Here is a 22512-nt window from a genome sequence, read left to right on the forward strand (position 1 = left end):
TCACTACAATGCCCAGCTCACTACAATGCCCAGCTCACTACAATGCCCAGCTCACTACAATGCCCAGCTCACTACAATGCCCAGCCCACTACAATGCCCAGCTCACTACAATGCCCAGCTCACTACAATGCCCAGCCCACTACAATGCCCAGCCCACTACAATGCCCAGCCCACTACAATGCCCAGCCCACTACAATGCCCAGCCCACTACAATGCCCAGCCCACTACAATGCCCAGCCCACTACAATGCCCAGGCTCAAATTACATTTCTCTGCCTCTTGAGGATGACAGCCATGGAGGTTGGAGCTGGTGGGCAGCATGTAGCATTGGATGGGTGGGAATTTAACAACCAATTTAAAAAAGCATAAAAGACTTCAGCCAGGCTTTCCTCCCTCCTCCCGAGGACCGCACTGATGAGAAGGACTGCAAAATTCAGCCCTGTGATTCATGCTTTGCCTTCAATGCCCCCAGGTCATCCCAAAATACTTTGCAATGAATACTTCGGCAATATAGCCAATGTTCTAGTGAAGAAAACGTGGCAGGCAATGTGCACAGCAAGATCCCACAAATAGCCGCAAGATAATTAGGAGATTATCTGTATTGATTGGAGAAAATATTGGCCAGGTCATGAGGAGAACTTCCCCGAGAGGAGGCATTGTCTAAACATTAGGGCCACACCGTTGGGGTGGAACTCTCTCCAAAAAACAGCAGTTGAAGCTAGAGTTGTTAGTTTTAAATCTGAGACGGAAAGATTTTTTTAGCAAAGATTTTAAGGAATATGGACCAAACCAAAGATGGGTATTTGGAGTTAGGCCACAGATCCGCCACGATCTCCTTGAATGGCAGGAGGGGCTGAATGGCCTACTCCTATTCCTATGATCGTCTTAAAAATAGTACCACGAGATTTTTTACGTCCACTCGACAGCGTCTCAGTTTAACAGAAAGTCGACTCCCTCTCAGTACTCCACTGGGTTTACAATCTGGAATTGTGTGCTTGGAGTGGAACTGATACCCATAACATTCTGAATCAGAGATGAGAGTGCTGCCACAGAGCCACAGCTGATAATAGGGAGCAGCTGGGTGGCCTTTCACTCACTGTGGATCATTCTAAACTCTGGCAGCAATGGAAAATTGGCAAGTTGATCGAAAGTTAGGCGGGGCCCATAATGGGCGTGCCAGTGGCATGCTGCCAGTTCTGTGCTTCCACTGAAGTTGAAAATTAACCCTAGTGCCTTGGTGAACAGACTGAACATAGAACATAACCCGAAACCAGTTTGAAACGGGTTGCGGAAACCCAGTGGAGCACTGAGAGGGTCTCGTCTTTCTGTTAAACTGAGATCCTGTCGAGTGGACGCAAACTTTCCAACATGACTAAAAATTCCAAGAATTACATAGAATACCATGAGACTTACAGCCCAGAACAGATCCTCCAACTGCTGCTGTTATACAGCAGATTAACGTTCTCCCACCCAACTTCATTCACCATGGTCAATATGTACATATATACAATTTTGTGGCTGGAGATAACTACTGTCCTGACTCTATCCTTTCCATTACAGAAATTCTCCCATTTTATTATCTTAACTTCAGCGGATCCCCCCCCAGAGGTACAACATAAAAAGCAAAAATCAGGGCAGCACGGTGGCCTAGTGGTTAGCACAACCGCCTCACGGCGCTGAGGTCCCAGGATCGATCCCGGCTCTGGGTCACTGTCCGTGTGGAGTTTGCACATTCTCCCCGTGTCTGCGTGGGTTTCGCCCCCACAACCCAAAAATGTGCAGAGTAGGTGGATTGGCCACGCTAAATTGTCCCTTAATTGGAAAAAATAATTGGGTACTCTAAATTTATAAAAAAAAAGCAAAAATCAGCTGTTTAAACCATTTTGCTACAATTGCCACTGATCCTCTGCCAAAATGATGACAGGAGATTGAAAGGGTGCCACAGAAATTCTCCTTCTAAGTATTCTACAACTCAACTGATGGCTAAACTGCACTACTCGAAAATGTATTTTTCTTACTGGGACACAATTCTGAGCACTCGGAACAAAATCTGTTTGTATGCGTGAACGCCCTTCAGTACCCTCCTGTGGTGTGCTATTTACTTCTGCTATTTACTCGATGAACTGGGTTCTTTTCCAAATGAGTTTCTATTTTGAAAACTGCAGCAACCTTTTTTCTCCCTCCAGAAGTTTAGTTTCATTTTTCTTTTAAGTTTTTTTTATTCATTCATGGGATCCGAGCATCGCTGGCGAGGTCTGCATTTTTGTGCCCATCCCCAATTGCCCTCGAGAAGGTCAAGACATCTCCTTGAACTATGCAGTGAAAGTGCTCTGTCAATGTTGTTAGGTAGAAAGGTCCAGGTTTTCCCGTAACAATGATTATGAAGCAGCGATTTGCTCCCTGGTCAGAATGATTGGTGACTTGCAGGGGAACTGGAGGCGGTGCCACTCCCATGTGGCTGTTGCCGTTGTCCTTCTAGGTAATAGAATCAGAAATTTGTGGAATGGTATCAAAAATACATGAAAGCAATGTACCATAGAATCATATGACTGGTGTCCACAGCAGCCACAATACACGGGTGAAGGAGGGAGTGAATATTTAAGGCAATTGAGTTTTAATAGAAATAATCACAATTTATTTCCAAATATTTCAGCTCTTTCTGCAGTGAACCATACAGAATGTTGAAGTGGAGTCACAGATAATACACTGGCTAATGGGTTAGAGCTCCACTCCTTGGAAACAGAAAGATTGTATTTGGCTAATACACTGCAATTTCCCACCCACATATCCCAAGAGAAATGATGGTACATTAGCCAAATACCACAGTGTTTATAAAAATGTTGTCACCACAGCCTCCAGAGAGCACAGTATCAAAAAATAAGAACATTCAGCCGTGGGAAGACCAGAGATGTCTTAAGGGAAACATTCTGCACAACCTCTGTTAACCCTTTAAGGATTCCAGGTGCATTTCTGCGCCAGACTGGAAACAGAGGATGAACCAAATGCTTTACAGTTCAGTTATGATCTCACCCACCCACTATCTCGGATTTTAACTTTCATACCGGGTGGTCTGAGACAATAAAAATGAGGCCGGTTGGTCCCCTCAGCTAACTTTAAAAGATAAAAATTTTAAGCTCAGAGAATCGCAGAATTGTTAGTGCAAAAGGAGACCATTCGGCCCATCGTGTCTGCTCCAGCTCTCTGAATGAAGAATTTGAAAATGAAAATCGCTTATTGTCACGAGTAGGCTTCAATGAAGTTACTGTGAAAAGCCCCTAGTCGCCACATTCCGGCGCCTGTCCGGGGAGGCTGGTACGGGAATCGAACCGTGCTGCTGGCCTGCTTTAAAAGCCAGCGATTTAGCCGAGTGAGCTAAACCAGCCCCTGAATTTAAACCAGGGGCTAATTTAGCACAGGACCCACCTCCACGTGCGCAAGGCTCAGCCTGACGCAACTAAAAGTGGTACATAGAGCCCACTTAACGAGAAACCGTATGAGTAGGTTCTTCCCGGAGGTGGAGGACAAATGTGAGCGGTGCCAAAGAGGCCCGGCCAACCACGCACACATGTTCTGGTCTTGCCCCAGACTTGTGGAGTACTGGACAGCCTTCTTCGAGGTAATGTCCAAAGTGGTGGGAGTGAGGGTGGAGCCATGCCCGATAGTGGCGGTCTTCGGGGTTTCAGAACAGCCAGATCTATTCCTGGGGAGGAGGGCGGACGCCCTTGCCTTTGCCTCCCTGATCGCCCGCCGTAGAATCCTGTTTGGCTGGCGGTCAGCAGCACCGCCCAGAGCTGCGGACTGGCTGTCCGACCTCTCGGAATCTCTCCAAATGGAGAAAATCAAATTTGCCATCCGAGGGTCGGACGACGGCTTCCACAGAACGTGGGAGCCATTCATGCAACTGTTCCGGGACCTATTTGTGGCCAATGTACAAGAGGAAGAATAGTCGGGGGAAGGTAGCGGGAGGGGGGGGGGCTACAGGTTCGTTACGGGGGTTCGATGGCTAGCTAAGGCCCAAAACCAAACTAAATAAACATGTTGAGGGGGGGGGGGGGGGGGGGGGGCGCAGTTACTACTACGAAGATGCTTACCTGTAAATATGTATGTTAATTTTTGCGTGTTTGTTTTTTTTTCTTTCTCCTAACAATTTGTAATTTGTTCAATATAAAATATGAAAACTGAATAAAAACATTTATTAAAAAAAAAATTTAGCACAGGACTGAATCGCTGGCTTTGAAAGCAAACCAAGCAGACCAGCAGCACGGTTCAATTCCCGTACCAGCTTCCCCTAACAGGTGCCAAAATGTGGTGACTAGGGGATTTTCACAGTAACTTCACTTGAAGCCTACTTGTGACAATAAGCGATTTTCATTTCATTCACTCAGTGTCATTCGCCCACCTTCTCCCTGTAACCCATTCTTCCTTTTCAGATAAGTCTAATTCTCTTTGCAATGTTTCAATCGAGCCTGCCTCTCAGATAGAGAATTCCACATCTTAACCACTTGCTGCGGGAAAAAAAGATTTTCCTCAAGTTTCTTTTGCCAATTACTTTAAATTTGTGTCCTCTCGTCCTTGATCCTTTCATGAGTGGGTATTTTATTCCTATCTATTCTGTCCAGACCCCTCATGATTTTAAATAAGTCTATCAAATCTCCTCTCAGCCTTCTTTTCTCCAAGGAAAACAGTCCAAATTAGCATACAAACAAACAGACGAATTAAGAGCAGTAGGTCACTCAGCCCCTTAAACCAGCTCTGCTAAACAAAGATGTGCAGATTAACTGGGGTTACGGGGATAGGGCGGGGGCGGGTGGGCAAAGGTAAGATGTTCTTTCGAGGGTCGATGCAGACTCGATGGGCCGAATGGCCACTTTCTGCTGCGATTCTATGGTTCTATTCTAAGATCATGGGTGATCGGATTACATAGTTATATAGAAAATAGGAGCAGGAGGAGGCCTTTTGGCCTTTCGAGCCTGCTCGGCCATTTATTACGGTCATGGCTGATCATCCAACTCAATAGCCGAATCCTGCTTTCTCCCCATAACCTTTGATCCCATTCGCCCCAAGTGCTATATCTAGTCGCCTCTTGATTGTAACCTAAATACCATATTCATGCCTACCCCCAATAAACTGTAACCCTCTTTCTGATCAATCTACCTCGGTCTTGAAAATATTCAGATTTTGGTTCCACCACCTTTTGAGGAGGCGAGTTCCAAAGACTCAACCCTCTCAGAGAAAAAAAAATTCTCACCTGTCCTGAGTGGGTGACCCCCACATTTTTCAACAGTGACCCCCATTACTAAATTTTCCCATTGGAGGAAACATCCTTTCCACATCATCATAACCAAAGTTCCTCATCCCTGCAACCATTATCATGCATCTTTTCAGCACTTTCTCCGATGTCTTCACATCCTTCCTCAAAAGTGGTGTCCAGAAATGGACGCAATATTCCAGCTGCAACCAAACTAGTGCCTTATACAAGTTCAACATGACCTCCCTCTTGTATTCTACTCCCCAATTAATAAAACTCAGGATACTATATGCTTTATTATCTCAAATGTTCTGCCACCTTCAATGACTTATTCACATATACACCCAGATCCCTCTGTTTCTGCACCGCTCTAGAACTGTGCCCTATATTTTATATTGTCTCTTTGTGTTCTTCTTACCAAAGAACACTACAGCACAGGATCAGGCCCTCGGGTCCTCCAAGCCTGTGCTCATCATGATTCCTATCTAAACTAAAACCTTCTGCACTTCCGGATTGGCCATGCTAAATTGCCCGTAGTGTCCTAAAAAGTAAGGTTAAGGGGGGGGTTGTTGGGTTACGGGTAAAGGGTGGATACGTGGGTTTGAGTAGGGTGATCATTGCTCGGCACAACATCGAGGGCCGAAGGGCCTGTTCTGTGCTGTACTGTTCTATAGCGAATCCCATCAATGCCTTTACTTGCTCCAGCAGCACTGCACACAGCATGTCAATGCTGCACAATAAATGGTACTCAGAAAATACTAGTTTCAGCTGTTCAAACAGAAATACAGCAGCTCCTCAAAGGATGGAGGAAGGCTTACGGAAATAAGGGCCTGAAGCACGATAAACTGTCCTCCCCCAGAACAAGTGCTGTAGGCTGCAAGGAAATGCAATGTCATTGAGCTGATGGCTTTGGTGTGACAGTTACCAGGTTAAGATTTTTGCAATATTCTGTGCAGGATTCTTTCACTTCCCTAAAAGATTTCTGACCTAAACCATTTTAGTCTGAAGCATGTGAATGCCAAAAACATTTCAGCAATTAATGTGCTGCATGAAAACCAACACATCCAGTAAATGACTGTGTAAACTGCACTTTAATTTCTCTGTATGAGAAAATGATACAGGCATTTTATTTGACACTCTTATTTGATAACTCTCTGGAGTTTTAAACGGTCCCTTTTCATTGAAGTTAAAGTGGAATAGTCTGACGAGGGGAATAGGAGTTCTGACTAAATCCTAATTCCTACAAACCCATGCAACCTGTTTGTTACAGAAACTCAAATCAAAACTTATTGAAAGTATTTTTTAATATAAATTTAGAGTACCCAATTTCTTTTCCCCCAATTAAGGGGCAATTTAGCGTGGCCAATCCATCTACCCTGCACATCTTTGGATTGTGGGGATGAAACCCACGCAGACATGGGGAGAATGTGCAAACTCCACACGGACAGTGACTCAGGGCCGGGATTCAAACCTGGGTCCTCAGCGCTGCAGTCCCAGTGCTAACCACTGCGCCACATGCTGCCCCAACTTATTGAAAGTATGATGTAAATTTTTACACCTCGACATGAAATTGGCAGCTAGGTTGGTTGTGTGCAGACCATATACATTCCACATCCAGATGCAGCAAGGCCTGGACAATATCCAGGCTTGGCAAGTTACATTCACACCACACTAGTGCTGGGCAATGACCATCTCCAACAAGAGAGAATCTAACCATCTACCTTTTCCATTCACTGGCATTACCATTGTTCAATCCCCCACATTCAACCTGCTGGAGGGGTTACCATTGACCTGAAACTGAACCGGACGAGCCATATAAATACCCAAAAAAATTTGGGGCAGCACGGTGGCATGGTGGTTAGCATAAATGCTTCACAGCTCCAGGGTCGCAGGTTCGATTCCCGGCTGGGTCACTGTCTGTACGGAGTCTGCACGTCCTCCCCGTGTGTGCGTGGGTTTCCTCCGGGTGCTCCAGTTTCCTCCCACAGTCCAAAGATGTGCGGGTTAGGTGGATTGGCCATGCTAAATTGCCCGTAGTGTCCTAAAAAGTAAGGTTAAGGGGGGGTTGTTGGGTTACGGGTATAGGGTGGATAAGTGGGTTTGAGTAGGGTGATCATTGCTCGGCACAACATTGAGGGCCGAAGGGCCTGTTCTGTGCTGTTCTATGTTAAATACAGTAGCTACAAGGGCAAGTCAGAGACTGGGCATCCTGCAGAAAGTAACTCACCACTGGACTCCCCAAAGCCTGTCCACCGTCTATAAGGCACAAGTCAGGAGTGTGATGGAATAGTCTCCACTTGACTGCAGCATTGAAGAAGCTCAACACCTTCCAGGACAAAGCAGCCCACTTGATTTATATCCAATCCACCAACTTAAATGCTCACTCCCCCCACAGTGTCAAGCAATATGCAACATCTACAAGAGTCACTGCAGCAATTCACCGAGGCTCCTTCAGCAGAACCTTCCAAACCCACCTCAAAGGACAATGACAGCAGACACATGGGAACACAACGACCTTCAAATTTCTCTCCAAGCCACTCACCATCCTGATCTGGAATTCTATCACCATTTGTTCATTGTCGGCTCTGAGTAAAATCTGGGAACGCCCTCGCTAACAGTATTGTACATACAACACTTGGACTGAAATGTTCAAGAAGGCAGCTCACCACCATCTTCACAACGACAATTAGGATGGGCACTAAATGCTGGCTTCGCCAGCGATGCCCACCCCCCCAAAAGTATTAAAAATACTCTCAGACTCAGTCAGACAGAGACTTGGGGAAGACGATCCACGACAGGTGTTGCTATTTGGGGAAGATGACAGGTGTTGCAACACAGAAGAAAATGACAGAGTGCTGGTGAGGGTGGATTCCCTATTCAAAGATATGAGGCTTGTGGACAGTAAAAGGCCAACGGCTACCCAGGGAGTGCCTTGCAAGCGGAAGTCCATGCGAGTTTGGTGAGATTGGGTGAAGGGGACTTGGTTTAACTGGGCACAGGAATATTCACTCTAGTGGGGCAAGGAGAAGATACCCTGTTGAATCTGGAGCCCTTAAAAACAAGACTAGCTTCTGCTGGTAGCGTGCTGTTATAAACGTTTGAGTTTTGTGTTGTGCTAAGTTAAGAGGAAATATCACATCTGTCATTTAGTATATTAGTTGCCAAGTAAGTAATTTTGATGCAATGTTGCTTTTAGTTTGTTAAAGTAAAAGTTTTTAAATGTGAAACTTTAATGTGCAATCCTTTACCTCAGTCACTGTTAAAAGTTACGTGAATTTCACAATCACAATCTTTATTATTGTCACAGTAGGCGTACATTAACACCACAATGAGTTACTGTGAAAATCCCCCAGTCGCCACACTCTGGCACCTGTTTGGGTACACTGAGGGAGAATTCAGAATGTCCAAATTACTTAACAATATGTCTTTCAGGACTTGTGGGAGGAGACCGGAGCACCCGGAGGAAAACCACGCAGACACGGGGAGAACAGAATTTTAAAAACGTATAAAATATTTACTTCTCTTCAGACCTGTTGGGCTGGATTTTCGGCCGTGTCCGCTGCAAGGTTGCCAATGGAAGGGAACCATGTAAAGGTCTGTTGAACTCAGGCGGGAATTTCCAGTCGCCAGGTGGGCGCGGCCAACAAATCCCGCCTGTTGTGTTTCCAGCATGTTCTGCTTTTCTTTCAAATTTTCACTATTACCATTTTGCTGCTTTAATTAGATATTTGTATTTGTTTCTTCAAGTCGGAATCCCATCCACTAAGAAGAAACAAACTCTCAAACCTGCTGGAAGTTTTTAGTGGGGTTCTTAACGGTTGGGAGAGGCATGTCTGGATATTGGAACTAACAATTCAAATTCCGAAAACAAAACCCGACTTATTTACATCACCTTTCATTCACAAAGTATTGTGCACCATTGAAAAATATGATTACTTCAAAAAAAAGCTAAACCATGCCAACATTGCAAACAGGAAAAATAAGCAAAACTTACTTCCTCATCTGCCATGTGGTTTATTAAAACTAAATATAACTTTTTCCCAGTGCAGGAATAACCTTGACTCACATTTTGCAAACTTCCTTTAAAACCAAAAAAACACATTCAAGCACAATTTCATAGTCTACTGCAATCTTAGACTGTGTTCTGATACAAGGTTTTGTTGACCATTTTGTCTGCAAGTTCAATAGAACTAACATGGAATTACCTACAATTTCTATTAATACTGAATTTAGCAAGGATTACAGAGAGAAATCTCTACCCCATGCAAAAATAACTACCAACAATTGGTGACTGCAATGTATCTTCTGTGATCTCTATTAGGAATTAATTTTACCTGTCTCTGCCATCAATTAATATTGCTTGCTATACCCTGCAGCCTCACAGCGTCGAGGTCCCAGGTTCGATCCCGGCTCTGGGTCACTGTCCGTGTGGAGTTTGCACATTTGCCCTGTGTTTGCGTGCGTTTCGCCCCCACAACCCAAAGATGTGCAGGGTAGGTGGATTGGCCATGCTAAATTGCCCCTTAATTGGAAACAATTAATTGGGTACTCTAAATTTATTAAACAAAAAATATTGCTTGCTATAATTTGCTTTCAGATACCTTTTAAATCTGCTTATTTATATCATATAATTGTTAAAGCCTCACAGAGGCAAGCACAGACTTGGACAGATAAACAGACAGAGATGGGGTTCAATCAATCATTGACAAACTGAGTGGCTGGCAAACTAAACTGTTTTTCAAAATTCTTCCACCTATTAATCAGGGTTGCCAAAACTGGTTGGCTATATTCCCCGGAGATTTTATCACATGACCGGCAAACTCCACACCATGGAGTCCCCTTCCCCCACACTCCCTTCATTGGTTACCCAACATATCCATGCTCACACTGCATCGCCTACCCACACCATGGAAACAAGCACATGCTTTGTTACCCAATTTGATGATTCTTGACTCCAAGTTGAACAGCCCATCTTTCAACTAATATTTTTGTAACTAATAAATCTAATAAACCAGTGCTCAAAGAAACTGAAGAGTAAATCTTTAAACAGTCGCTTGGTAGTCGAGAACTTGAATATTGCTGAAAAGAGAGACATGTTACTGAAGCTTTTCATCCAAAACTCATCAGGACAAACACAAGAATACCAATTTCCAAACAAATCACCATTTACACTACAGGAGAAAGGGGAGCCGGTTGGTTGGCACCAATCTGGTCTCTGATTGGCTGAGGTGTTGCCATGGAGAAATCAACAGGGAACTATACACTTCCAAGTTGTTCTGATGGGTTTTTTCCCCCACTTAATAATGGGCCTTAAATTGACAAATTCACACTTCCAAAACAAGCAAAAGCTCGATTAAAATTGGGGTCTAACCCAGGTCATATGAGTCCAATTCTATTTTGAAGAATGTGCAGTCTACATTCTCTGGATGCAATTCACCTAACTTGTTGTCCTGAAAGGAACTGCTGGGAGACACTCCCGCTCACTCAATGACTCCACAACCTGCTCTCTCCCTAACCTCAAATTTTGACCTCTAGCTCTATTCCACAGATTTTCCTGCTCAACTCCCGCCTCCCTCCACTGGAGAGCTGTCCAACAAGTCTTGTTCAAATGGGGTATGAACTTGAAGAAGTGATTGATCCTCTCAACAGTCAATCCACCACCTGTTCAATAGGCACTTGTACGAATATCAGTCCCAGTATCTTCTCTTCACTGCAGAACTGAAATATATTTTTTGCTTTGGATATCAGGAAATGCCTCTATTTTCTTCCAAATTGCTCACCATTACTCTGTACGACAGCACTTATGGACGACCTGCACAGGCAGACAACAGCAATTAAAGGAGACATTTCACCACCACTGTTATAACCCTCAAGGAGGGCACGGTATCAGGAAAATTAGATTCCAGGTGACATCCGCTGAATAGGAGCGCCCCCAGTAATGAGGGGGCGGTCTACCAGGCCATTGGATGCCCCTGGGTGGTCAGGGATGCCTCCAGGATCACCCCTGAAATGTGGGCACCTTGGCACTGCCCAGTTGGAACCTTGGCACTGCCAAGGTGCCTGGGTGACACTGCCAAGCTTGCTCGGGCACTGCCTGGGTGCCAGTGCAAGGGTTTCCGGATGGCACTGCCCAGGGAAAGGGCCCGAGGGGAACCTTGCCCATGAAAGATGGGTGGACAGGGGTTTGAAGGGTGGGGGTATTTTAGACAGGTAAGTAAGGTCCTCTGGGAGGGGAGAGGGGGTTACTGTAAGGTGGGGCCTGAAGAGGGGGGGGGGGGGCACAGACCCCTTAGTGGGGTGTCTTCATTTGGGGGGGGGGGAAATGTGGGGTAGTGCCCATATGTGTGGGGGGTGACGTTTCCCTTGGAGATCGGGGCACCCTTTCAAAATGGCAGCCTGATCTTGCAGTTCAGCTACACATTGTTAAAAAAAATACAAAAGTGTGGCTAAACCAGTGAAAAACTCCCCAGGCCCCAAGAAGTGTCATTGTATGGTGGTGGGAGAGCAGAGCCGGCAGGAAAACTCCCTGAAAAACCCGCCACAAATGAACTTAGAAATCTTTTCGTTGCATCGCGCCCATAATCCTGGTTTCCTATCTGCCTGGTCAATGTGTGCTGCTTTCGTGGGTTCTGCAACCATCCTTGAGGGCAATCTGGGATAAGCAATACGAACCTCGCCAGTGTTGATGACAATCCAATAATGAATATATTTTTTTTGATTAATTTTGTTGGCCTTACTGGAAATGCTTCAGTGACTTTTTTTCTTTAGTTTTTCATAGAACGTGGGTGTGGCTGGCTGGGTCAGCATTTGTTGTCCATCATTAACTACCCTTGAACTGAGTGCCTCACTCAGCCATTTTACAGGGCTGTTAAGAGTCAACCATTTTGCTGAGAGTTTGGAGTCACATGTGGCGACTAGGGGTTTTTCACAGTAACTTCATTTGAAACCTACTTGTGACAATAAGTGATTTTCATTTCTATGCCAACTTTAAGGGCATTTAAGTGGTCTCTGGATAGACATATGGATGAAAATGGAATAGTAGGTCAGATAGGCTTCAGATGGTTTCACAGGTCGGCCCGTACTGCGTTGTAATGTTCTATGTTCTATGTAGGCCAGACGAGGTAAGGACAGCAAATTTCCTGCCATGGAGGACATTAGTGAACCAGATGGGTTTTTCAGCAATCACTGATAGTTTCATGAAACATTGAATTTACAGTGCTATTCAGGAGGCTATTCAGCCCATCAAGTCTGCACCAGCCCTTGCAAAGATTACCCAACTCAAGCCCACGTATCTACCCTATCCCGTAACCTAGTAACCCCCACTTAATCTTTTTGGACACTAAGGGCAATTTAGCATGGCCAATCCATCTAACACGCACATTTTTGGTCTGTGGGATGAAACCGGAGCACCCGGAGATAACCCACGGCGTCACGGGGAGAGCGAGCAGACTCCGCACAGACAGTGACCCAAGCCTGGAATCGAACCTGGGACCCTGGAGCTGTGAAGCAACTGTGCTAACCACTATGCTACCATGCTGCCTGGGTAACGGTCAGAGGTAAGAAACAGGTAACACAGAGGGGAGTATTAGCTTCGCCTCAAAATCACAAGATAATGGATTAAGCATGCAATATTCCGCACTAATGAAAATTATGTCCCTTGTGGAAGCTTTTTTGATGGCCGGTTTCCAAAAACAAGTTTTCTATTTTGTAGCTCGTATTAATTTTGTAAGCAACCAACAGTTTGGTTCTACAAACTTCTGTTGTACAATCAGCAGTTCCCTCATTTTGCTGCTAAATGGAAACAATGTTGAAGGAAAACATTTGGGAGCACCCATTCCCATACAGCATAATTAACCAGTGCACAAATGGTGTGCTTGAGAAGACTGGAAAACCTGGCCTCAGGCCTCATTAGACTGAAGAGGTAATTATTGGAGTTATGCTCAGAGAGGAGAGGGGCAGGGTCTGTAGAGGTGGTGAGACATTGTGGTATCAGACCATCTAATGGCTGGGAGCCGGGAGACGGGGGTCACGGAGGCCCGAATCTTGGGCCATACGGCATTTGGGATCCTGATTATGCTAAATAACTTCTCCTTTGGGTTGGTTTTCACTGGATTCCCTCGAGGAAAACCAACATTCCAACGGAAACCTGAAGTGGCATTAAGCCTCGATTTGCAGATGCAAACGATCCAATGTCTGCTTCATTCGTGGGTATAGGTTGCCTCTTTGTTTCACTTCACCCGACATGGAGGCAATGCCTGTCAATCTGCAGTGTCAGCAAATTTCTTGCCCGTCATTTTGGGGACTTAGGGGGTCATGTAGCACATGAAAAACAGACACTGCTGACCCACTTCACCCCATCGAATCATTTGGTACGTTATTCTCTTCTCTACTCCAAACAGTTCTTCAACTCCGTTATTTTTCCATTAACTTTTTGCCATAAATAACTAACAGAAATCTTTTTTGAAGCCAAACAGCTGTTGCCATGTGGCTTCCAGCTATAGAGAAGCTAAACAATTCTCTAGGGATTCTCTTACAACCATTTCCTGTAGTTTTCCTCGAGTTCAACAGAAGAAAATGATTTATTGCTCCTTTTTTTTTTAAAAAGCAAGCCGCTTTTCCATTTAAGTCAGAAACAAGGGATTTGTAGTCAGAGGCAATTTCATGAATGGTTTACTCAGAGAAGTTGTATTCTGCAACTCGTTTACTGAGAGACTTTTATGTAAATAGGAACTAATCTCATTTACACAAAAGATGGATTATAACCTTCATAAGTTTGATTATTTCAGAAAACCTGAAATAAGAACAGGAGGAATAGGAATAGATTCTTGGCTGAAAATATTGAAGGCAAATTATACAACAGTAATGACCCGAAATGCATTTAGTTTGACCTATTCATTAGTGGTTTAAATAATGCTGCAAAGGCAAGGTTTTGTAACGGTGTTGAGAAACCTGCGGCCTGGGGGGCCATATGCAGCTCACAAGACATTTTGTTCACTGTCACCAAGTGTGGAGTTACCACATCCGCTAGTTTCCATCCACGTAACCTTTTTCGTACCTGTATGACTGAAGTGATTCGCATGTAAAGCAAGGGCACGCGATGTGAGGCACATGCTGATTTCTCACAACACTGACTGTGAGAGCCATGTGCGTCCTTTGCGTCGGATCAAGTGTAAATATTTATTTTGTTGTTGCCATTTGATGGCACTTTTAGTAATATATGAATGATTAACCATTTTCTATAACTTATGAAATATTCGATGTGTATTCAATCTATTCAATCTTATTCAAGGGTTCAAGGGCCATAGTTAGCAAACATACCAGATTTCAATCTTGCGGCCCACTGAGATGAAAGAGGGCCACTCATGCAGCCCACTCACTAGTCTAAGTTGTTCATCAGTGTTTTATAAAATTATGTTTGGGACTGGGCCTTTAATTTAAGGTAAAATGGAATTTTGAAGGCAGTGGGTGACCTGTTCTGAATTATGCCCGACAACTGCTTAGCTGTTAAAAGTTGCAAAAGGGAGCCCAGGTGGTTTTACTCGAAACCTGGTGCAAGATATTCACACCTGTAAAAAAAAGCCTCAAACATCGATGTTGGTAGTGGATAGACTGTTGGTCTCCAACTCTCACTCAATGGTTTTGCACAGGGCTAAATAGCTGGCTTTTGAAGATCTAATTCAAGAGCGGACTATACGGTCAATGATTCCTGGGGAAAATCGATGTACAGAGAGATCTGGGAGTTCAGGTCCATTGTAATTAGGTCAATAGAGTGGTGAAGAAGGCATACAGCATGCTGGCCTTCATTGGACGGGGTATTGAGTACAAGAGTCGGCAGGTCATGTTACAGTTGTATATGACTTTGGTTAGGCCACATTTGGGATTCTGCGTGCAGTTCTGGTCGCCACATTACCAGAAGGATGTGGATGCTTTAGAGAGGGTGCAGAGGAGGTTCACCAGGATGTTGCCTGGTATGGAGGGTGCTAGTTATGAAGAAAGGTTGAGTATATTAGGATTGTTTTCGTTGGAAAGACGGAGGTTGAGGGGGGACCTGATTGAGGTCTACAAAATTATGAGAGGTATGGGCAGGGTGGATAGCAACAAGCTTTTTCCAAGAGTGGGGGTGTCAATTACAAGAGGTCACGATTTCAAGGTGAGACGGGGAAAGTTTAAGGGAGATGTGCATGGGAAGCTTTTTTACGCAGTGGGTGGTGGGTGCCTGGAACACTTTGCCAGCGGAGGTGGTAGAGGCGGGCACGATAGCATCGTTTAAGATGCATCTAGACAGATATATGAACGGGCGGGGAACAGAGGAAAGTAGATCCTTGGAAAATAGGCGACAGGTTTAGATAAAGGATCTAGATCGGCGCAGGCTGGGAGGGCCGAAGGGCCTGTTCCTGTGCTGTAATTTTCTTTGTTTCGTTCTCAGGGAGGTGTTAGGAATGGCATATTTTTTTAAATGGTTATGCTTTAAACAGTCTACTCAATTCCAAGATAGAATGAGATGCTGTGATACCAGGGACAAGGAGACTCCTGCACTCCCCAACCCCGGGCACAGTACTGATCCGGTGACACAGGAGGGTCCATGGGTCCAGAAGCATGGTGCTGTCCAAGAAGACCAGTTTGTCATGGAGATGGAGAGCAGGAACCTATCTGCCCTGGTGAACAGGGCATCAGGAGCAGCACAACACTATTTTGCACTCACCCCCAAAGTCTTTGACGGGCTAACTGTCTTGTTCACACCACTCATTAGCAAATTCGCCCTGATTTCCCATTGGCATGATGCAAGATTGAAAGGCCTGACAGGATGCCAGAGGGCACCTGTTTTAATGAGCATTGATGAGATGCAAATTAATGCAAATAACATTTGCGGCAACTGCCAGCGGGAAGAACGATCCGCCAACGCGAGGTTTGCAATGGCTTTTATGTTGGCGGGTTTCCGACTTTTTGCTCCCGCCAGATTCAATGTATCTGCCCCCCTGCCCACCATTGAATCCAGCGGGGGCTGGTTAGGAGAATTCTGCCCTATGTCTATAGTTTCCCCTTCATCCAAAGTACATGTTACACCTTCAAAGAGCTCTAATAAATTGATTAAACACAATTTCCCTTTCACAAAATCATGTTGACTCATGCTGATTAACTTGCTGTAAAACATGGCTCTTGAGGAACGTGTCGTATTCATACTTCTATAAATGTTTAAGTGACAATAGTTCAAATGCACCTTGAACAAAATGGATAACATTCAAAGCAATCCAAAGAAAACAAATGGATCAAATGGGTAGAGTTGATTTACAACATCTTGCATTTATATATAGAACTGTTACCTCAAATAACCTATTGAACTATTCTTCTGACAGAAAATCTAAAATGGACTCCCAAGCCCACGGAAGAGCTATTCAGAGGGATGACCAAAACTTGGTAAAATAGGTATATTTTAAAAAAGGGTCTTAAAGGACGAGAGCAAAATAGAGATGTGGAGGAAATTCCAGAAAGTGGGGCCTAAGTGGCTAAAGGCAAGGCAGCCAGTGGCGGGGATATAGGTAGAAGGATGCAAAAGAGCACAGAATCGTAATATTAGATACCGTGTACAAGTGTAGATTGCACAACTTACCCTCAACTCATTATTATTTCTAGGAAGCGTGCAACTAATAGAATCTGGATGCCTTTCTAGCTGGTTACGGATGTGCCACTACTGATAGTGATGGACAGGATTTGATGTGACAAATTAAGACAAGAAAAAAGTATTAAATATGGAAATAATTGAGTATGAGAAAAAATTTGCTGGAAATATAAAAACAGGTCATGAGTTTCCACAAGTATTTAATAGGAAAAGGGCATTTGGTCCTCTAGTGAATGAGGGCCAAATGTATGCTCCAATATCTGGCACTGTGGCAGCACTGCTGTCTTACAATGCCAGGGACCTGGGTTCGATTCGCACCTCAGGTGACTGTGTGGAGTGTGCACATTCTCCCCATGTCTGCGTGAGTTTCCTCCAGTTGCTCCAGTTTCCTCCCATCGTTTAAAAGACTTGCAAGTTAGGTGGAGTCAACATGCTAAATTGCCCCTTAGTTTCCAAAGGTTAGGTCAACTCACAACAACCCCACTCATGTCCATTGTCCTTTATAGCTCCTATGCAAACTTAGTGCTAACTCATGACATCACCAGACTCCACTTATTCCCATGGTCCTTACGGCCTTCATGTCAATTCTCTCAGTTTCAATGATGGGCAGGCCTCAGGAGTCACGCTGAAATGAAATAATACCAACTGCCTAATACAAACGCAGAATTCACAAACATTCATTCAGAAAAATCAATTCAACATATTTAAATTCCTTCAAATCCCTAATTAAAATAACATTTCATCTAAGTATTTAATCTCATATGAAAATAAATATTTACATTTATAGCACCACGAAGGTTTTATAACCACTTGGAGCGGTCAATCAAACTGAACTTGCAGAGCCCCCAATGTGATAATGATAGGTTGCGAAATTAGCACAAATCCTATTCTGGTAGCCCTCAGTTTTATGTCAACAGATGGCATGGAAAGCAGCCGCAGCAGGCGGTTTCGTTTTTCAAGAAATTACAGGGCTTGAGATTGAGGATGAAATGAAATGAAATGAAAATCGCTTATTGTCACGAGTAGCCTTCAATGAAGTTACTGTGAAAAGCCCCTAGTCGCCACATTCCAGCGCCTGTCCGGGGAGGCTGGTATGGGAATCGAACCGTGCTGCTGGCCTGCTTGGTCTACTTTAAAAGCCAGTGATTTAGCCCAGTGAGCTAAACCAGCCACTTATTTGACTATTCCACACAGCCTATCCAATTTTTATGCACATTTATGTCCATTTTTAACCTGCACCTCTCCGACAGGGGTACTTTGACATGTCCAAATAATTTTGGCAGCTTTAGACATTTTCCACAAATGGTTAAAGTCAAGAGTCATATTTTAGACAACTCACAAAAATGGCATCTATTTGAAGGCAGCTGCACCTTTTCATGTTCAGCTGCCTCCATGAACCAGGGATGCCCAAACTACAACCCATTCACCCACCGACAAAAATGTTGGACGCAGGGTTCCGGACTTCCAGAATAGGGGCTCCACTTCCATTTTGGCTAAACCTTGAGCCCATGCAACTTTGTGAAAATTCAGGCCAGAGTCTGTGTAATTAATAATGGGAAACCAGGAAATTGCGGAAGTGTGATTAGGCATTTTGTGTTTGCCTTTAATGTGAAAGACTTCGAAAACCTTCCAAAAATACTTGGAAATCAAGCGATAGACAGGAAGGAGGGAATTTTCAAAATCCCATGACTAAGTAAAATGTGCTGGAATAACTATTAGACCCAAAGGCTGACATGTCTCCAGGTCCAGATGGTCTGTATCCTCGGGTCTGAGAGAAATGGCTGCAGAGACATTGGTTATAATCTATCAAAATGTCTTAGATTCTGGAAGGGTCCCAGAAAACTGGGAAAAATTTATTCAAGGGCGGGAGGGAAAGAGACATTAGCAGAAAGCTATAGACCAATTAGCCTAACATCTGCCATAGGGAAAGTGCTAGAATCCATTTTTGAGAAGGTCATTGCAGGGTACTTAGAAAAACATATGGCATCCGGCAGACTTAACATGGTTTTGAGAGAGGGAAATTATGTTTAACCAATTTCTTAGAATTCTTTGAGGAAGCAAGTAGCAAGGTCAATAAAAGTGAACACCGTTGGATCTGGCTTACTTTGATTTCTAAAGGTGTTTGTTAAGATGCCACATCAAAGGTTACTGCACAAGATAGGAGAACATAGTGCATACAGGTATTAAGATGGATTAAGATGGATGGAGGATTGGTTATTTAACAGAAAGCAGAGTGTACGGAAAACAGCCCCTACCTCACTATCAGAGTTGACTATTTTAACAGACAAATAATCTCCTGCTCTGTTTTGTGGATTTCCACAACAAAGTACGACAGGAACTGAAGTCCTAAAGTAAAACAAGAGAAGTTAAGACTCCATTGTGCTGTCCGGATATATAGCAGTATCTGCATACAGTTCAAATAAATTATAAGCTCCTGTTTGGAAGTAATTTCAAGCCCATTGTGTGTAACTATTTGGGCACTTGCTTTAACATACGTAGCAAACATATGGTTTTGAAAGTCAACCCAAGGAAGCAAGAATAGATTTAGTGTTTATTGTCATCAAATGGGTTAAGTTATCAGAATAGATTCTCTCTAGTGGACACCAAACACATGTACCTTACACATTTTATAGTTTATAGCTCCAGCCATAGGGGAACAAATACACATTTCTTTTCAACTAATTAAATAATACACATGCATTCAGCTCCCCTTGTTAAGCAGTACAATTGTGAAGCTGAAAACTGGCATTGGCCCAGTTATTTACATGGAGCTGGGCAGAAAGCAGGAGGAGGAATTTTCCACTGGGAATTCCAGATGTGAAGCTTTTCCACATGTTCTGCTGAATGTACCGGTACGGCACCTTTTAAAGTGTTGCCGCCACACAGATCGAGAGGCTGACTGCCTGTTGGGTAGGAAAGCAGCCAGGAGGCAGATGTCGGGGAGAATGTGAAAACTCCACACGGACAGTGACCCAGAGCCGGGATCGAACCTGGGACCTTGGCGCCGTGAGGCAGCAGGGCTAACCCACTGCGCCACCGTGCTGCCCTGAACAAAGAACATTTGACCCACGACTATCTCCATAATGTGCCGTTCTCAGCCCTACATCGCTGGCTTTTAAAGCAGACCAGGCAGGCCAAGCACGGTTTGATTCCCGTACCAGCCTCCCCGGACAGGCGCCGGAATGTGGCGACTAGGGGCTTTTCAAGTAACTTCATTGAAACCTACTCGTGACAATAAGCGATTTTCATTCATTTTTAATTCACATGGAGGCAACACATTCATGCGCACATAATTTCAAATCACATGCCATCCTGATGTGGACACATATTGCAACTACGTCATTGTCCCTGGGTAAGAATCTGAAACTCACTGCCCACTGGTACTGTCGGAGTCCAGTCCTTCAAGGCAATGACTCACTAGCAACCTTCTCAAGGGCAATTTGGAGTGGGCAACAAATACTGGCCTCGTCAGTGATACCCATAACATGAGAATGGATAGAAAATCCTCAGCACAATAGATAACTTTCTTCTGAAAATATGGCAATATGGCAAAATCAATGGCCATTAAATACTAGGTGCAGCTGTACAAAAAAACCTCATTTACTTCATTAATGCAGTCTTTGTGCTGTTACTGTCAGAGGCAACACCCATGTAAGCAACCTGTGCCAACACTTTTAGTAGCAACTAAATTCTCCTTTTGAGGATATCTCCTTATTGCCTCCAAACTATGCATCCCGTCAGCAGTAAAGATAAGCATCAGCAAACGCCCACAGCCAGATTGGTAAAAAGTTATGAATGTGACCTTAACTTTGCTACTGCTTTCACAAAAGCTATTCATGCACAGTTCACCTGCAACTCTGGAGCAACTGCTCACATACATATCTTGCTCAAAAAGCAGAAGTTCCCCATTGTCAAGTTTATCCTGTAGCACAAGTGGTAGCAAGGGAACCAGGTTACATTAATTGTTCCTGAAGAATTTAATGGAAACCAGCAAAAGTTAGCACAAACCATTTTACCAGTATGGCATCAAATTCAACAAGAACAAATTGTAAAGGGAGTATAGTAATAGGAGGCAGCAGCGCCGGCCCTAGGGTTGCTGGCACCCCGGGCAAGCTGAACTTCGGCGCCCTTCGGGGGGAGGGAGGGGGGGGGGGGCTGGGAAGGGGGGGGGGGCGGAGGGCCAGAGGGGGGGGCCGGAGGGGCGGAGGGCCGGGGGGGGGGGGGGCCGGGGGGGGGCGGCCGGGCCGGAGGGGGGGAGGCGGAGGCCGGAGGGGGGGGGGGAAGAAGCGGAGGGGGCCCGGAGTGACCACCGGCGAGCCTGGATCCATCCGCCATGTTTGTGCGGGGCGGCCTGAGGGAGGGCGGCCACCGCGCATGCGCTGGTTGGCACCGGCCCAACTGCGCATGCGCGGGACCCGCACTCCTTGATGGCGCCCCCTAGCACATGGCGCCCCGGGCGACTGCCCGAGTTGCCGGTACCTTGAGCCGGCCCTGGGAGGCAGCCATTTGTCCTTCAAGTCTCTTCTGCAGAGCCACCTTCCTAGGGCAGCACGCTGGCACAATGGGTAGCATTGCTGCTTCATGGTGCCAAGGACCCAGGTTCAATTCCAGCTTTTGGGGACTGTTTCTGTGTAGTTTGCACTTTCTCCCCATGTCTGTGTGGGATTCCTCCGGGTGCTCCACTTTCCTCCCACAATCCCAAGATATGGTTAGGTGGATTGGCCATGCTAAAATGGCCCCTTCATGAACAAAGATGTGTAGCTTAGGTGGGGTTACAGGGCACTGTTGCTTCACATCACCAGGGACTGGGTTTGATTCCCGGCTTGGGTCACTGTCTGTGTGGAGTCTGCACGTTCTCCCAGTGTCTATGTGGGTTTGTTCCGGGTGCTCCGGTTTCCTCCCACAAGTCCCAAAAGACGTGCTTTAGGTGATTTGGCATTCTTAATTCTCCTTCCGTGTACCCGAACAGGTACCGTAGTGTGGCGACAAAGGGATTTTCACAGTAACTTCATTACAGTGTTAATGGAAGCCTACTTGTGACACTAATAAAGATTATTATAATAGGGGAGGGGAGTGGGCCTCAGTAGGGTGCTCTTTCAGATGGTCAGTGCAGACTTCTGTACCTTAGGGATTCTATGGATACATTTACCATTGTTTGTGTGAAAAGGTGTTTTCCAATTTTAGTCCGGAAAGATTTATCTCTAATTTTTAAACGATGCTCCCTGGTCCTAGACTCTCCCCTCCCCTCCCCCCCCCAACCAGCAGAAATCATTCCTGGTGATCATATCTGTACCCCTTGGCATCGTCAAAATATCCAACAAATCACACCTTAACCTTTTAATTTCCAAGGAAGGCAACCCTAGTTTCGACAATCTTGCCTCATAATTTAAGACTTGGAACGGGTATCATTGTTAAACTTTCGGTGAAATTCCTCCCAAGGCCAATATATCCTTCCTAAGTTGTGCTGCCCAGAACCACTCCCAACATTCCAGGTGTGGTCAAAGAAGATCATTGTTTAGCTGAAGGATTTCTAGCCACAATCTATCATCCCCTTTATGTACTTACAGAAGCTTTTGCTCTCCTTTCTGATATTTTGTGCAAGCTTTTCTTCGTAATTTACCTTAGCTCCTTTTATTACTTTTTTCGTA

General features: G+C 44.9%; 1 protein-coding gene across 6 annotated transcripts in view; it reads right to left on the reverse strand.

Moving 5' to 3' along the window:
- rhbdf1a (rhomboid 5 homolog 1a (Drosophila)) overlaps positions 1-22512 on the reverse strand; it is a 497373-nt gene that overhangs the window by 200266 nt on the left and 274595 nt on the right. The window contains exon 4 of one of the 6 annotated variants that reach the window (XM_038819453.1): positions 19120-19210. The exons of the other annotated variants lie outside the window; for them this stretch is intronic. The gene's annotated coding sequence lies outside the window, so the exon portion shown is untranslated. The remainder of the gene's footprint in view (positions 1-19119; positions 19211-22512) is intronic. 6 annotated transcript variants of the gene reach the window in all.

The sequence above is a fragment of the Scyliorhinus canicula genome, chromosome 15 (assembly GCF_902713615.1).
Source record: "Scyliorhinus canicula chromosome 15, sScyCan1.1, whole genome shotgun sequence".
Classification (NCBI taxonomy): Eukaryota; Metazoa; Chordata; class Chondrichthyes; order Carcharhiniformes; family Scyliorhinidae; genus Scyliorhinus; species Scyliorhinus canicula.